The sequence below is a fragment of the Carettochelys insculpta genome, chromosome 7 (genome assembly GCF_033958435.1).
Source record: "Carettochelys insculpta isolate YL-2023 chromosome 7, ASM3395843v1, whole genome shotgun sequence".
Taxonomy (NCBI): Eukaryota; Metazoa; Chordata; order Testudines; family Carettochelyidae; genus Carettochelys; species Carettochelys insculpta.
The window spans coordinates 67,239,224-67,253,348 of record NC_134143.1 but is presented as its reverse complement, the minus strand read 5'-3'; the positions used below and the strand labels follow the sequence as shown (position 1 = coordinate 67,253,348).

The window sequence follows — 14,125 nt, the reverse complement described above, 5'->3', positions numbered from 1 at the left end:
TTGCCCGAGTGACCCTCCCAGTTCTGGCCCCCTTCCCACCCTCCTCCAAGTTCAGGCCCCCCCCGCCCCGCAACATACAGGGGTGTCCCCCCAACCCAGATTGTACGTAGTTGGACATTCATAGCACAGTTTTTTATGGTTTATTGTTGATAAAGGTCTTTATTGTGCACCAATGCCTGTGTCCCATGGTCCCATGGAGGGGGAGGCACGGGTGCGGTAGTGGTGGAGGTGGTGCACATGGTGCAGGGGTGGATGTATGGGGCAACGGTGAGGGGTGGGCACTGGGGGGGTCAATGTGGCCCTGGGGTTAGACTTACATGAAGGGCCTCCCAAATCCAGACACTGTTGCGGTTTGCCTGGCGGCTGGTGACAACAGCCAGCTGCTTGAACCCCATGGTGGCCTCCGCTGCCCACCCCTGGATGTAGGCATCCCTCTTTCCCTCAACAATGTTGTGGAGGATGCAGCAGGTGCCCATCTCTTGTGGGACATTGCGTACCCCCCCCTTGAGGTGGGTGAGAAGGCACCGCCACTGCTTCTTGAGGCGCCGGAAGGCCTGCTCGACCATGTGCTGGGCATGGTTGAGGTGGGTGTTGAAGGCTTCCCTGCTGGGGTCGAGGTGGCCAGTAAAGGGACGCATCAGCCATGGCAGTAGGGGGTATGCCACATCCGCAACTATGCATAGCGGCATGGTGGTGTCCCCAGCCGGCATCTCCCGCTGGAGAATGAAGGTGCCGGCTTCTATACGCCGGCACAGGCGGGAATTGTGGAAGACCCTGGCATCATGGGTTCACCCCAACCAGCCCATGTAGATGTCCATGAACTGGCCTTTGTGGTCCACCGTGGCCTGGAGGACCACTGAGTGGTAGCCCTTCTCGTTGATATAGCGGCTGGTGGTGTGTGGTGGGGCACGGATGGGGATGTGAGTCCCATCCAGGGCAGCAAAGCAGTTCAGGAACCCCAACAAGGAGAAACCCTCAATGATGGCGTCCAGGTCCCCGACACAGATGACCCAGTGCAGAAGCATGACATTCAGGGCACGGACAACCTGCATGGGAGGGAGACCATGCACACTCATGAGGGTGTGGTGGGGTGTTCCCAGCTGGTGACCCCCCAAGGGGTCCTTGTGCCCAAGGGCCCCTTTCCCCCTTCCTGTGGTGGGAGTGTGCCATTGGCCCAGCTTACCACCATGAGCACCACTCTGACAGTGGCCTTGCCCACCCCAAACTGGTGTCCCACTGAGCAGTAGGACTCTCGGGTGGCCAGTTTCCATACCACAATTGTGACTCGCTTCTCGAGGGGGAGCGCAGGCCGCATGATGGTGTCCTGGTGCCTCAGTGCAGGTGCCAGCCAATGACACAGCTCCTGGAAGGTGTCCCAGCTCATATGAAAGTTCTGAAGCCAGGTAGCATCATCCCATTGCCCCAGAAACAATCGTTCCCACCAGTCCATGCTGCTGGTGTGGCTCCACAGGCACCGGAGTGCTAGGGGGCAGGGGGCAGGCTGGACAAGCTCCGTGTACTCAGGGGGGCTGTTTGGTCTCTCAAGGAGGAGGGGGGCGGCTGCGGTGACCTTGCAGACAATGTGGGCAACAATGCCCATGATGTCTGTATCCAGTGCAAGAAGCAGGGTGTCGTCGGCCACGGTGCTGCTGCGCTGGGGTTCTGCGTTGCTCCTGGCAGCTCAGCAGGCCTCAGCTAGTGCAGGGCGGGGGAACTGGAGGGGGGCCCTTTAAGGTGGTGGCTGGTGCGGTCATGCAACCCTGTCCACCGCATCTCCACCTTCCTTCTTTCGAAAGAGCGCTCATACACGCGTGGACACTCTTTCAGAATAATGGAACAGGGTCTTCGAAAGAGTGGGTCGGGACTGCGATCTGCCTTTGCCATGTGGTCGTGTTCTTTCGAAAGCCGGTATACCAATATCTGGCTTTCGATTTTACTCTTTCGATGGTGGGCTCCTGTGTTGACACAGCGAGAATGAAAAAATGTCACCATGAAATCTGGTCTCCTCTGTGAAATCTGGCTATTGAAGCAGGCAGGGGAGAATTGTTACCCTTGCTTCTGTGCTGATTTCAGAGCTGGGCAGCTAGAAATAGGCAGCTGCTGGTCATGCACCTAGCTCTGAGGGCAGAACCACTGTCAGCAGCAGCATCTAAGTGGTGGAGGCATAATATGGGGAGGGAGCAGTGCCAGCCTCATAAGTAGGAGATGTGAAGCAACTACCCAGCATGCCATGGTCAGGGCACACTGTGGTCGCCACCCACACACACAGAGCTAAGGCTCCTTTAAGCTCCTACCACAGTGCCTTGATTTGGGGAAGGGCAAAGCTTGAGGCACCCCAGCTGGGGGCTCCTTCCATGTAGTAGTCTCCAGCTCTAGCTCTGGCCGCACTAGGGCGGGACAGAACTTCCTCTTCACACAGATTACACCCATCTCTAGTAACCACCCCCAGCTGTAGGAAGCTCTGTGGCTGGGAGTCCAGCTCTGAAGGAAGTACCACTCCCAGCTACAATGCAGAAGTGAGAGTGCCAATATCATATCATGCCACCTTTCTGCACTGCTGCTGGTGGCAGCACTGCCTTCAGAGCTGAGCTCATGGCCAGCAACTCCACCCTATGGCTACTTAGCTCTGAAGATGGCACCATCACCTCAGCAGCACAACAGAAGGAGTGGTGGCAATCCCAGAGCCGCATTCTGCCTCCATGGGCTGGAGGGCAATGCATGCCTTGCAACCCTCCCAACCTGCTTAGGGGTTGGGACCCCTCAGTGACAACATTTTGAAATTTCAGATTTAAATATCAGAAACCACGAGAGGCTGCTGCAGTGAGCTCCAAACTTTGGAGTCTGCCTGTGGCTGGTTACAAGTGAGGGCTGGTCTGGGATTTCTACCAGGTCTCTGAAGCTCTGGAAGTGCTTGCTCAGCTGGGGGAAGCATGTAACCTTCTAGTAGCACCTAGACCACTCATACAGAGAAAGACTTGAGTTGAGTATCTTCAATAGGCTTAGCTGAGTGACAGCTGGCTTTTTAGCTCAAACAGTGGAGGCCTATGCACTAAGCTCCAGAGGTTTCAGGATTGAATCTTCCTGTGAGTGGTTACAATGACATTTAAGATATTTTTTTAAGTCCTATGACTCTGACCTTTACCAAAATGGACTGTGAATTTGGTAGGGCTCTATCCACAAGGTAACCTGTTGTGGAAGATGCTATTGATTACTGTCTGTTGTTATTCCCTGGAACCACATTGCAATACCACTGTTGTTTGCCCATACACGGTAACTTAACTAACAGTAACTTAGAGCTGGAAAGTATCAGAGGGGTAGCCATGTTAGTCTGGATCTGCAAAAGCAAGGAGGGGTCCTGTGGCACCTTATAAACTAACAGAAATGTATGAGCATAAGCTTTCATGGGCAAAGACCCACTTCGTCAGACAATGCATCTGACGAAGCGGGTCTTTGTGCACAAAAGCTTATGCTTATACATTTCTGTTAGTCTATAAGGTGCCACAGGACCCCTCCTTGGTTTTGTTAATGCTGGAAAGGAAAATATTCAGGCAGCGTATATGACAGTTGCTAAAGTTGATCTGAAGCAAAGGCTCCTTTGAAAATGTGCACTTCCAGCTTTTCATTGAGTCATGGTCAAGCTGTTTCTCCATTACTCACTTAATATTAACCTTGACTTAAGTTTATGCCATTTTCCCAGTCCAACGCCCCCCAGTTTCCCCTATTTTGTGAATGAAAAAGCGAATGGCCTGGGAAGGTGGGCGGGGCACGAAGAAGGATCATGTCTCTTTAAGAAAAACGCTTCTTGGCTCTTGCCAGCGCCTAGTGGTGAGAGAGAGCCTCTCTCGTAAGTAACACACTTTACTACCCTCCAGCTTTGGAGCTGCTGCAGTGTGTGCAGCACTGCAGAATCCCCACCTACAGAGGGAAAAAACACACACACACACGGACGTTGGGCAAACAGGAAGCCCCGGCCGGCCGTTTGGTAAGTCAGCGATCATATCTTGCATCCATTTCTGAGACAAACATACAGGGGGTGGGGAAGGTTGTGCAGAGACGTTTGAAATCGATTCTGCTGCGTGCTGCTGTCTGCCGGCGAGACATCTGCCCCTTGTCCGGCCTCAGAGCCCTTTTGGCCGAACGCAAAAGCATGAACTGTCATGCACCGGTGAATTTGTGAAGGCGGGGGGAGATATGATTATTCTTTTAAAAGCAATCTGCTCGCTAGCGTTTTGCTCCGGTTGCAGAGCCAGCCATGGCCAAGTCGTCCGACATCATGTGCCCAAATCCCCCACGTCCTCAAGCATCAGCAGACTGGGCTAATTTGTTTTCAGTTTTCTGAACTAGTCCGGGGCTGCAGGAGAGAATGGGGGAGAGTGAGCTCTGCATTGGCAGGTCTTAGGTTCAGGCGGATAGGAGAGGATGGGAATCAAAGGGAGAGAAACTGGGGGGGGGGATTAGTTTTCTGCTCTCTCCCACCCCCAAAACACAAGGGAAGGGTTACACCGCCCTCTAAGGGAGGCTGGAAGTGTGGGTGTGCCGCTATCTGGGTGAGTGGTTATCTCTGCAGGAGAGTTGTATTTGGGAGGCTTCTTGGCCGTGAGCTGTGGGAGGCGGAATAAAATTGTGACTGAGCCTAAGGACGCAGGAGAGACAATGGAAGAGTGGGAATGAACTGGATGATAGGGCAATGCAGGGGCAGGCTGGAGGGATTGAGGCAATGAACGCGAGTGGGAGTTTGGAAGGGATGGGACAATGCATGAGAGGCTAGAGGGGGAGGGCACACGGGGACTGGAAGGTTTGGTGCAGTGCACTGAGGGCTGAAGGGCCGATGCACGGAGGTAGAATGGAGGGGTTGGTGCAATGCACTGGGGGCCTGGAGGTGTTAGTGCAATGCACGGGGAGGCTGTAGAGATTAAGGCAATGCGCTGGGAGGGCTCTAGAGCGGTTGGTGCAGTGCGCGGGAGACTGGAGGAGTAGTGCTCGTGGAACTTGAAGGGCTGGGACAATGCACGGGGGGTGGGCTAGTGCAATGCACGTGTGGGGGGACTGGAGAGGCAGGAATTAAGGCAGGGTGCTGCCGGGCTTGGGGCAGTGAACTAGCCCGGGGAGGCCACGCCGCCGCTGGGAAGTAGCCTGTGAGGGTTTGGGTTTGGCTATGGGCCAGTGGGCGGGGGAGAGGCGGGAGTGAGGGGCGGAACGGACCAGCTCAGCCGGCTCCGTCACTGCAGAGCCCGCGCCTGCGGCCCCTGCCCAGCCACACCCCCACCCCCATCCGCGACGGGGGGGCGAGCTCGGCTCCACAGCCTGGCCCGGGGAGCTGAGCCGGCTCAGATTCAAACCCGGCCGAACGTTGGCGGCGCCCGCGGTGGGGAGGGGCGGGTGCGAAGCGAGCCAATGGGGGTGGGGCCGCTGCCAGATAGGGAGCCGCGACCGCGGGCTGCAGGAGGCGGAGCCCAGGTGTCTCTTCCTGCCACATCGGGAGCCCGCGTGCCCCGCCCCCAGATGCGCCGTAGCTGAGCAGCGGCGGGGACGCACAAAGGCGCGCTCGCTCCTGAGGTAAACAAGCGTCTTTTTCCTTCCCCGGGCAGTTAGGGGCGCGATTCAAGCCCTCCCCCGCGCTGGGCTGGCCGCGTCACCAGCTGGGCTCTGGGGGGCGGTGGGTGAGGAGTAGGGGTAGGTGGGCGGGCGGGCTACGGTTGCCCCACTGTCCCCACCCCTTGATTATCCCCCATCCAGCGGGGGCGTTCCCGTTGTTACACCCCCCACGTGGGGGACGCGGCCCCATTCGTTCCGTGGGGTGTTTGCCTTGGAAGTCCGTGGAGCTGAGGGAGTTTCAGGGGGTGCCCCCGATTTGAGAGGGGTATATCCCAGCGCAGGAGAGATGCTTCCCCCCATTAGTTCTGTGGGGTACTTGCCTGGGAAGTCGGTGGGGTTGGGGAGGAGTTTTTCCATGGTGGGTAGTGCCCCCGATACGAAGGGGTATATCCCACCACAAGAGAGATGCATGCTCCCATTAGCTGTGTGGGGTGTTTGCCTGGGAAGTCAGGCTGGGGAGGGAGTTTTCCCAAAGTGGGGGGTGCCCCCTGTCAGAGCAGGGTGTACCCCACCACGACAGAGATCCTTCCTCCTGGTTAGCTCTGTGCAGTGTTTGCCTGAGAAACACCTGGAAATCCTCACACCAGTCTTACCTAGTGTGGGTGAGGTGTGATTTGTTTGGCATCCCACTGTGGAGATCCCCTTTGGGATGGTGTGAGCCAGACTGTTCCTGTTTTTTGTCATTTGAGTCTGGGAGTTGCTTGTGCTGAAATCCAGCTGGGCTCTGTATCCTGGATGTATTTTGCTGTTTGTTGAGGTGAGGAGGGGAATGAAAAGGGAAAAGTAGGGCTTTATGGTTCATCAAAGTTTAATTAAAAACACTGGCTCACAACCCAACCTTTGGTGCAAACTTAATGTGAACAAGGATGGTTTGGCAGCAGCAGTGTTGTGGGTATTCATCTTGGGTGGGTAATTGGTTGTTGAGCTGTTGCAATATTGTTGCATTTTGAGTGAGGAAATCCTGAACAAAAAGGAAGTATTTAATTATCTGAAACACCTTACAAACTTTCACTGCATTGCTATATAAAATAATCTTAACATCTGTTCCCCCCTGCTTCCTCCCAGCTGAGTGCATTTGGATAGATCTGATGCAAGCATGTTGCATTTACATGGATGTGCTCACCCTGTTGGGGCTATTGGCTTGGGGCTATGTAAACAAGTGGACTGAACACTAACAGAGAGAAAGCTGTGCTAGTCTGTATACTATCAAAACAAAAAGGCAGTCCAGTAGCCCTTTAAAGACTAACAAAATAATTTATTAGGTGGTGAGCTTTTGTGGGACAGACCCACTTTTCAGATCATAGCTGTACCAAAACAGACTCAATATTTAAGGCACAGAGAACCAAAAATAGGAATCAAGGTGGACAAATGAGAACAGTATTATCAAGATGATCAAATCAGAGAGTAGAGGGGCAGAAGGGGTGGGGGAGTCAAGAATTAGATTAAGCCAAGTATGCAGAAAAGCCTCTAAAGTGACCTAGAAAACTCCCATGCTGGTTCAAACCACATGTTAATGTGTCGAATTTGACTATAAAAGAGAGTTCAGCAGCCTCTCTTTCCAAACTGTTGTGAAAGTTGCTCTTCAGTAAGACGCAAACTTTCTGGTCATTAATGAAGTGTGCCATTCTGTTAAAGTTCTGGCTGACCAGTTTGTGAATCAGGAGTGTTTTTGTGTCTGTTTTATGCCCATTGATTATTTGACTAAGAGAGTTTGAAGTCTGTCCAATATACAAAGCATCTGGGCATATTTGGCACGTGATGACATATATGATGTTAGTTGACGAACATGAGAATATGCCTGTGATTCTGAATAACCTGGTTAGGTCCAGTGATGATATCTCTGAAATAGATGTGTGAACAAAGTTGACTGAAGTATTACTTGATACTACCAGTGAAAAGAGCATGTTACTGTGAATTGGCTGATCTAGGGTACCCTTGTGTCCTCTGTAATTGTAAAACCATTGCTTGCTCTATTGCTTCCATTGAAGCACCTTTTAAGTGAAAGAACCTAATGGTTGTCTGTGAGCAACAGGTATCACTTTCATAAGTGTGAATAAGCCATTTTCCATCCATATTCAGAAGAAATGGTATTCATATTGATCCTCCTCACCCCTCCCTTATTAGGCTGAGTAATATGATAGAGGTTGAAATGCAGTTGTTACCTTCACAGCCATAAGTGTTACAGAGCTAATGTAGAACTTTTATCTCAGTGATGGGAGTTTCCTATGCAGGAGCTGGCAATAGAAGTGTCCCTTTACTGTAATGTGGATCTAAAAAGTTTAGGATTTATATAAAATGTCATCTGTAATTGGAAGGATGTGGCATTACTATGTTGAGGGCTTTAAACTATAAAATATTGTGTTGAAAATAATGATGGTGAAACTTTTGAGAGCTAGTAGATGTGTGTAGGAGACATTTTTCTAGACCTATGTTAAAAGTGAGTCGTAATTATTTACACTTAACAGCAACTTTTTCATTGGTATGGATGGAGAGATCTTAATTGTTTTCTATACAGCTCACTCTAGTATCTGAATGCTTTCTAGTAATGCAGTAAGTGATGTGACTAACATCTTTCATTTATGGCTCATTCACATCTCCACCCCATGTGGGAGAACTTGTATTTAGCTTGTGGTCCACTACAACCCCCAGATCCCTTTCTGCTGCACTCTTTCCTAGGGAGTAATTTCTCATTTTGTATGTGTGCCATTGCTACTTTACATTTGCCCTTGTTGCTGCTGTGAATGTTGATGGTGAGTCTGGTATATCGATGTCCATTGCTGACAAAGTTTCAGGGAGCCTTTTTTTGAACTCTTCAATCTTCATTGCTTTGCAAAGTGTTTTGGTAGTGTTTGGAGTCTAATTTTTTTTTTAAACAGGGAAAGCAAGGTTGAAATATGTCTGATATTTGGAGTGCAAGGTTGTGAATTTTATGATGGTCCTTAGTTCCTGTAGTATTTTGTTCCATAATCTCAGACTGCTCCCTCAGAGATCGAAGTTTCACTGTGCCTGAAGAATGGATTTGTGTCAGGTATCGTCTTCATTGTAGAGCTCTAGGCAATATTTTAGCTATGTTGGGACAGCCAGCTCTGTCAGTATCCTTGGGAATTGACAAGTGAAGGGTCTAGTGACCCATCACTATTCTTGCATTTAAATTATTTTAGTGTGTTCTGCTGGACCTCAGCCACATCTCAAGTAGAACAGCAGTTTCTTATGTGTAGAGACCTACCAAATTCACAGCCATCAAAGATGTATCACACACTGCGAATTCTGGTATTTTGTGTGCTTTTACTTTATACTGTACAGGTTTCACGAGGAAGACCTCAGTTTCTTAAATTGAAGCTTCTGGCTCAAAAAGGAGTTGTAGGAAGGCACAAAGTTATTTGGGAAAAGGGATGCAGAATTGGCACCCTTACTACTTGTGCCTGGTGCCTGGAGAGTGGCAGCTGTTGTCTGGGCGCCCAGCTCTGAAGGTGGCAGCCACCAACAGCATGAAGTGAAGGTGGCAATACCATAACATGCCATCCTTCTGCCTTCAAAGCTGGGTGACTAGAGAGTGGCAGCTGCTGACTGAGGGCCCAGGTGTGCAAACAGTAGTGCAGAAGTACAGGTAGCAGTACCATCCCAGGTTGTTCTTCCTTCTGCGCTGCTGTCGGCAGCAGTTTTGCATTCAGAACTGGACTCTTCTCCAGCAACTGCCTCTCTCCAGATGCCCAGTTGTGAGGGCAGTATCACCATATGTAGCAGGACAGAAATAATGAGAAGTGGATGAACTGACATTTATATTCAAATTTGGAACATTAACGCATGGTTTAAATCGTGATGGGAACTTTCTGAGTCACTATAGGGGCTTGTCTGCATACTTGACTCAGTCTAATTCTTGATCTTCCCCACCACCCCTCCACTCTCTGATTTGCTCACCTTGATTATCTTTTTCTGATTTGTCCTCCTTGCTTACTGTTTTTGGTTCTCTGTGTCTTAAATATTGAGTCTGTTCTGGTCTGGATATGGTCTGAAGAAGCGGGTCTGTCCCACGAAAGCTCACCTAATAAACCATTTTGCTAGTCTTTAAAGTGCTACTTGACTGCTTTTTTTTTTTGATAGTTTATAGACTAGCACGGCTTACTCTCTGTTACTAGAAATAAGGGTGGCAGTACTGCAACTGCCCCTACAATTGCCTTTTGACACCTCCCACCATACACTTCCTTCAGTGCCACTAATGTTGTTTCTCTCCAATGTCCTGGCCTTAATCCAGATTGTGCGAAGTCCTAGGATATTGGCTTCAACTAGATGATCTTGTAGTTGACCTTTTGCTTGATCCCCTGATCTTACTCAGAAATTAGTTTACCTGGCAGTAGATGACTTGTACAGAAGTATGTCTCATCATCATCATCATCATCATCATCATCAACGCCATGGGCTCAGCGCCTGTTGGTGTCCAGTGCTTCCCTCGCTATTTCTTTCTATCACAGAACACTAGAACTGGAAGGGACTCAAGAGGTCATGAAGTCCTGTTCTCTGCACTGTTGGCAGGACCAAACACCATCTAGACCATCCCCGATAGATGTCTAACTTGCTCTTAAATAGCTCTAGCATTGCAGATTCCACAACCTCCCTAGATAACTTATTCCAGTGTTTAACCACGCTGGCAGTTAAGGAGTTTTTCCTAATCTGTAATCTAAACCTTCCTTGCTGCAGTTTAAGCCTATTGCTCCTTGTCCTATTCTCAGGGGCCAAATAAAACACTTTTTTTCCCTCTTTCTTGTAATCCTCTTTGAGGTACTTGAAAACCGCTGTCATGTCCACTCTGTCTTCTGTTTTCTAAACTAGACAAGCCCAGTTCTTTCAGCCTTCCCTCATAGTTCATGTTCTCTAGACCTTTTTCAGACTATCTTTTCCTGTCCAGTGTGGAGTGGTTTAGTTTCTGTAGGCTAGTTCTCTACCAATCTACTATATCATCTACCCATTCTCTGTGGGGCCTTCCTCTCCTATTCAAACCATCCATTATTCTGAATACCAGGGTCTTGACTTTTTGTTCATTGTTCGTTCTGCGGATATGCCCAAATAACTAATTTACATTGTATAACCTTCTGCAGTAGGTTCTCTTTTGGCTGTATCTTCCTATCTAATTTCTCATCGGTGACCTTCTGCTTCCATCCTATTCTAAGGATCTTTCTATAACATCTCCTCTTGAACACCAATATCCTTCTCTTGGAATCTTTGTCACCCATGTCACACATCCCTGCAACATGCTGCTGAGTACACCTGTTTTCAAGATGCTCAGCTTCATTCCTAAGCTAATTGCTTTGCTTTTCCAGGTCTCATCCATGGCTTTCAGACTCTCTTGGTTTTGCTGTTGTAGTCACTATTTCCTTCTTATAGTCTAGATCATATGTCATGTTGCTCCCCAGAACATTCTCTAGTATGATCCTGCTTACACTGACATTCCTTCTTATTTCCTTATCTCCAAATACCCTTAAAACAAAAAAGCAGTCCAGTAACAATTTAAAGACTACCAAAATAATTTACTAGCTGATGAACTTTCACGGGACAGAAGCTCATCACCTAATAAATTACTTTGGTAGTCTTTAGAGTGCTACTGGACTGCTTTTTTGTTTTGATAGAATATAGACTAACATGGCTATCTCTCTGTTATCATTTTATCGATGTTCATGATCAGTCCGTATCTCTTCACTTCCTTGTTTTAGAACCTGCACCATTCTCACTAGCAGATTCTCTTCATCTTCCTCAATAACTATATTATCTGTGAACCTCAAGTTGTTGTTTCTCATCCCATGCACTGATAGCCCTTCTGCCTCTTCCTTGATCTTGTACATTGCTGTCTCTAGGTGCGTGATGAAGATACTCAGCAATATAGGATCTCCTTGTCTTGTACCTCTACTTGTTCTAAGCCAACTCCCCACATGTTCTCACCGCTGCAGCCACATTGTCTTTGATATCCTTTAACAACCATATTAGTCTGCTATCCGCTCCGTGTGACTCCAACGCTGCCCAGGTCGCTTTCTGATCTATACTGTCAAATACCTTCTAAAAATTGATGGAGCAATTGTAGATATTCTTGTTCTTTCATCGAGCTTTATCCACTATCAATCTTAGTGCCAATATTAGCTGTATGTTACTTCTATCCATCTGCATTTCTTAATGTCTGCTATTGCATGTTTGAAGGAGGGAAGGGAGATTTCTTTTCTAAATGAAGCATCAGCTATTTCAGTAGCAAGTGCCATTTTTCACCAATAAGGGTGTTCACAGGACTTAGGTTGAGACTCTTAGTGTGTCAGGTGTTTCATGAGGAATGAAAGTACTGAACTCTGAAAATGCAGACAGATGGGTTGTTGGCTGGTGTAGGGGGAGCTGTTTGAAAACCCTTCCTCTCTCTGTGAGTGAGAGAGAGAGAGAGAGAGAGAGAGAGAGAGAGATCTGTCAGTGAAGTAGGATGATGGACTCTGGCTGCAGGTAATTGGGTTTTATGGACCAGTTTATCACTTCTTGGTAGCTCTTTAATTGGGATTTTGGAGATTATGGCAGGTTCTATTGGCTGCTCTAAGCTACACATTTATATTCCAATTTATATTTCAACCTGTCTGTTTCAGTCTTTGATTTCTACTGGTGTGTGTGTTTGTTGTGTATGCGGAAGGGATGGGACGCACAGGACAATATGATGATGGTTGAAGCTAGTGTAAGTGGTGATTACAGGCAGAGTTCTTGCTGTCCATTAGTATGCTTTGGAATTTGAGTGGCTTAGAGCATTTATGGTCTAATAAGATTCATTTTGTTTCATGGGAGCTCAGAGAACTATGATCACTGGTTTAATGAGGTAATAGGGTGAATTCAAGACAGCACCTGAATTGTAATGTTGTCTTTTGACATTTTAATCCAAAATGTAGGTCCAGAGGATGACTGGATGTGTTGGCTGGAGTGCACATACCCATGAAAGTTATAGGGAGACAGTTGAGTCAGTGAGTTGTTGGGTTTTTGCCTCTGCAATATTCATAGAATCATAAGACTGGAAGGGACAGCAAGAGATATTCTAGTCCACTACCCAGCACTCATGGCAAGACTAGTATTATCTAGGTCAGGGCTGGGTAAGATACATCCCACCAAGTTGAGGGATCCAGCCTGTGGACTGCCCCACTGAGACCCTCAGGCTTGGAGCAGCCCCATGCTGCTTTAAGCATCTTCCTGTTTCATATAGCTCTCTGCTTTGGACCCCACAGAGGAGGGGGAGGATTTGTGCACTGTCTCCACCCCCTAGCAAAATCTCTCTATCCTATTGTCTGGTTTCCAGAAAATAGGATCCAATAAATTTTGCTGGGGGAGTAGGGGCATCATGCAAAGCCGCCTTGTTCCTCCAGTGTCTGGAGCAGTCAGCAGTTTTGAGCTATCTGGGGGTGCAGCAGGGAGAGAGCTTGCTTCAGGGTATTATAGGGCTGCTGGCTGGGAGCTGCCTAGGTAAACGTCTCCTGGCCAGAGCCAGCCTCTGGCACCGTAACCCCTTCCATCCCCCAACTCCCTGTTCCAGGTTACCACTCAAATCTTCTGCTCCCCTTGTTCCCCTTCCCTTGGTAACAACTGCCTCCTAGACCTGTACCACCTTCTATCCCTTTCCCCCAGGCCAGAATCCTTTCCTGCACAGATACCTGCCCCCTGAGATCCTGCATCCCAAGTTGCTGCCCCAGATCATAATCCCCTTCTTCACCCAACTCCCTGTCAGACCCCATGCCCTATATAGCACCCCAGGTCCCTACCCCAAGCTCCTTTCTTCACCCAATATCCATCCCAGACGTTGCATGCTCTCTATAGAAAAGTGTGGTCCTTGACCACTTACCAAATCTTGGCAGCCCCTCCATCAAAACTTATTGACTATCCCTTACACAAGTTTAGCTAACCTATGATTTAAAATATCTAGGCTATGTCTACACTAGCCCAAAACTTTGAAATGGCCATGCAAATGGCCATTTTGAAGTTTACTAATGAAGTGCTGAAATACATATTCAGTGCCTCATTAGAATGCCGGCAGCTGCGGCGCTTCAAAATTGATGCGGCTTGCCCAGACGGGGGCTTCTTTTTGAAATCCCCTTATTCCTATCTGCTGTTAGGAATAAGGGGATTTTGAAGTTGCCAAGGTCCTTTCGAAAAGGAGCCCCCATCTGGACAAGCCGCATGGCAGCGAGCCGCGTCGATTTCGAAGCGCAGTGGCTGCCGGCATTCTAATGAGGCCCTGAATATGTATTTCAGTGCTTCATTAATAAACTTGGAAATGGCCATTTTGAAGTTTTGGGCTAGTGTAGACACAGCCCTAATGATGGAGATTTCACAACCTTCCTAGACAATTTTATTCCAGTTCTTAACCACCCTGACAGTTAAGAAGTTTTTCCTAATGTCCAACCTACATTTCCCATCTGCAGTTTAAACTGGTTGCTTCTTCCTAACATCTGCAGATAGGAGAAGAATAATTATTCTCCCTCCTCCTCATAATAACTTTTATGTACTTGGAAACTATTGTGATCCTTCT

The 14,125-nt window shown here is 48.6% G+C and overlaps 1 protein-coding gene across 6 annotated transcripts in view; it reads left to right on the top strand.

Annotated features, from left to right (window-relative positions):
• The window catches only part of ADD3 (adducin 3), a 225,006-nt gene that overhangs the window by 15,139 nt on the left and 195,742 nt on the right, over window positions 1-14,125 (top strand). For 3 of the 6 annotated variants that reach the window (XM_074999203.1, XM_074999207.1, XM_074999200.1), the window contains exon 1: window positions 3,845-3,982. The exons of 1 other annotated variant lie outside the window; for it this stretch is intronic. The gene's annotated coding sequence lies outside the window, so the exon portion shown is untranslated. Of the gene's footprint in view, window positions 1-3,844; window positions 3,983-5,286; window positions 5,557-14,125 lie in introns of those variants that run through there. 2 more of the 6 variants (XM_074999204.1, XM_074999202.1) reach the window with 1 other exon arrangement.